Below are 3,373 nucleotides of genomic sequence, written 5' to 3' on the forward strand. Positions count from 1 at the left end.
GGTTGCTCCATTTTACACTTCCACCAACAGTGAATAAGGGTTCCAGTTTCTCCACAGCCTCTCCAGCATTTATTGCTTGCTTTCTCTTATATTTTGCTATTCTGACTGGGGTGAGATGATATCTCATAATTGTTTTGGAACATAGTTTTGGAGGGCAAATACTTAAACACTAATCTCTTAGAGATACAGTCAGAAAAAAAAGAAAGTATAGTTAAAAAGTATTAGACTTTTGTAAATAAACTAGTGTAACATTTTTAAAAAAAAAAACAGCATTAGACTTACATGAACAACACGGAAAAGAATTGGTTACATATAACTAGAATTCCAGAACAAAAAGAGACAAAGAAAAAAACCCGCAAACTAACAAAGAAAGCCACAAAAACATCCTAGAAGAAAGATGAAAGATTTGCCTGGGAAAATTTTCCAAATGTAAAGAAAAGTGGTAAAATATATGCATTCAAGAAGCTAAGCAAAACCCAAAGGAAGAACACCAAAACACATTGTAATAAAATTCTCCAAAATTAAAGACAATAAAGCATACTAAAAGCAGCTTGGGAAAAATGAAGAGCTACTTGAAGGAGAAGCAGTATGACTAAGCTCTGATTTTGTAGCAGGGAAAAAGGTCATGGGATGGGTGGGAGGCAGGGGAACAATCTGGAAAGAAAAAAAATTCAACTAAAAATTAAGATCCAGAAAAATTCTCCTCACGTATGACAGTGACATGGATGAACAGAAGCTAAGAGAATTTCAAAAATTAGACCAGCTTCAAAAGAAATACTAACAATTACTCACTGGTCTGGGAACAAAGAAAAACGAAACCCAGAACTTAATATACATGACAATATTATTCAAAAACTGATCAATATATAAAAATGTATAAGCATAATAAACATGTTGTTGTTGTTGTTACGTGCCTTTGAGTTCCCTGAGACTCACAGCCACCCCTATACAACTCTGAAACCTGCCCTGTCCAAAGCCAGTCTCACTGATTCCAACACACGTACTCCCATTGCCCTTGTTACTGTACGAATCTACCTTATTTGGAGTGTTCCTGCCTTTCCAAGTATGATGTCCTTCTCCAAGGGTTGGTCCCTGCTGACCACATTCCCAAAATATTTGTTTTCTTGGAGGTCCATTGTATGTTCAAGACTCTTCTCAAGCACCACAACTGAAAGGCATCAATTCTCTTCTGTCATCCTTAGTCATTGTCCAGCTCTCTGATGCATAGCAAGTGATTGTGAAGATCATGCCTTGGAGCACGCGCACCTTAGTCTCTAGATTGACATTTTAGCTTCTCAGTACTCTGGAAAGGTCCCTGACAGTAGATTTGCCTAAAGCAATTTGCTTTCTTTTTTAAAAATATTAATTTATTTACAAGATTCTAATACATTATTTTCCAGACCATATTCTTCCAATTTCTTTCACCCCGCCCCCATCAAATTGTATATCCCTATGTACTTCCTCTTCTCCACATCCTCATCTCTCTGATTCTATCCTCCACCTCCCTTGGATGCTTATATTCATTCTACAACAACGGTTTTATACAATATTTGCCCTTGTGGGATTGAGTTAGTTCACTCAGTATAATGCTCTCCAGTCCCTCCCAAGTTACATCATAATTTACAAAATCATCGCTCCTTCATGCTGCATAGTATTCCATTGAGTGAGTGTATTATAATTTCTCAATCCATTCACTTGTGGTTGCACATCTGGGTTGTTTTCATGTTCTTGCAATGGTGAATAATGCTGCTATGAACATTAGTGTACAAGTCACATTTTGTGCTTCAGCTCTCATTTTCTCATGTTATATTCTAAGCTTCAAGGTTTTTTTATATTTTTTCTTAAATTTTATACTGATTTAATTACAAAGTACAAATACATTATTTTCCACAAAAAATCATTTCCCATTTCCTTCACCTCACCCCACCCACTGAATTGTGCAAGCCTATGATTAACATCCCAAACCCCCATCCATCCTCACTGCTCTGCTTTCTCCCCCGCCCTATGGATCTTCATACTCATTTTATGATAGTGGTTTTATACAGTATTTGTTCTTGTGGGGCTGTTTTAGTTCACGCAGCATAATGTTTTCCAATACCTCCCAAGTTAGGTAGTAGTTTAAAAAAATCATTGCTCCTGTGTGCTGCATTGTATTCCATTGTATGAATGCACCACAATTTCTCAATCCATTCATTGGTGGTTGGACATCTGGGCTGTTTTCATGTTCCTGCCATGGTAAATAGTGCTGCTATTAACATTGGTGTACAAGTTTCTATTTGAGTATCAATTATCATTTCCTTTGGGCATATTCCAAACAATGAAATAGCTGGGTCATATGGATTCTCTATGTTCAGCTTTTTGAGAAAGCATCAAACTGTCTTTCAGAGTGGTTGTACCATTTTACAATTTGATCAACACTTTCTAAGAGTTCCTATCTGGCCACATCTTTTCCAAAATTTATTACTTGATGTCCTTCTTAACTTTGCTATGGCTACAAGAGTAAACTGGTATGTCATTGTGGTTTTGATTTCCATCTCTCTTATTGCCAGTGATTTGGAACATTCCTTCAGTGTATCTTTGGCCAATTGAATATCCTCCTCTGTGAAAATTCTTTCCATTACTTTTGCCCATTTTTTAATTTGGTTATCAGTGTTTTTCTTGTCGAGGCCCAGGAGTATTCTATAAACTTTCATTCTGAGACTCTTGTCTGAGAAGATATTGCCAAATGTCTGTTCCCAGTTGGTAGGTTTTCTTTTCATCCAGTTGGAAAAAGGTTTAGATGTGCACAGGAATTTCCCCTTAGAAGCTCCCAACCATCAATTAAAGGTTTTGATGTGCACAGGAACTTAACTTTTAGAAGCTCCCAATCATCAGTTTTATCCTCTTCACATTTTGCATTTCTCACTGCATTGTGAAACCTATACTTGGACCAAGAGGCAATAGTCAGAACAGAGCAGGGAAACACTGCATGGTTCAAAATTGGGAAAGGTGTACGCCAGGGATGTGTCCTATCTCCATACCTTTTCAACATGTATGCAAAACAGATTATCTAAGAGGCTGGGCTCTATGAGGAGAAGTGTGGCGTCAGGACTGGTGGAAGATCTATTAACAATCTGCATTGTGAAGATGACACAAACCTGCTTGCTAAAACTGAGGAGGACCTGAAATGCTTGCTGCAGAGGGTCAAGGACTGCAGCCTGCAGTATGGAGTGAGGCTCAATGACAAGAAGACAAAGATTCTCACCACTGAACCAATTGGCAGCATCAGGATGGATGGGGAAGAGATTGAGATTTTTCATAGGCTTACTTTGCTTGGCTCCACAGTCAACACTCTTGGAACCAGTAGCCAGGAAATAAAAAAAATGTATTGCAA

Source organism: Elephantulus edwardii, unplaced genomic scaffold, assembly GCF_000299155.1.
Source record: "Elephantulus edwardii isolate Elephantulus edwardi_28Jun2011 unplaced genomic scaffold, EleEdw1.0 scaffold00184, whole genome shotgun sequence".
Lineage (NCBI taxonomy): Eukaryota > Metazoa > Chordata > Mammalia > Macroscelidea > Macroscelididae > Elephantulus > Elephantulus edwardii.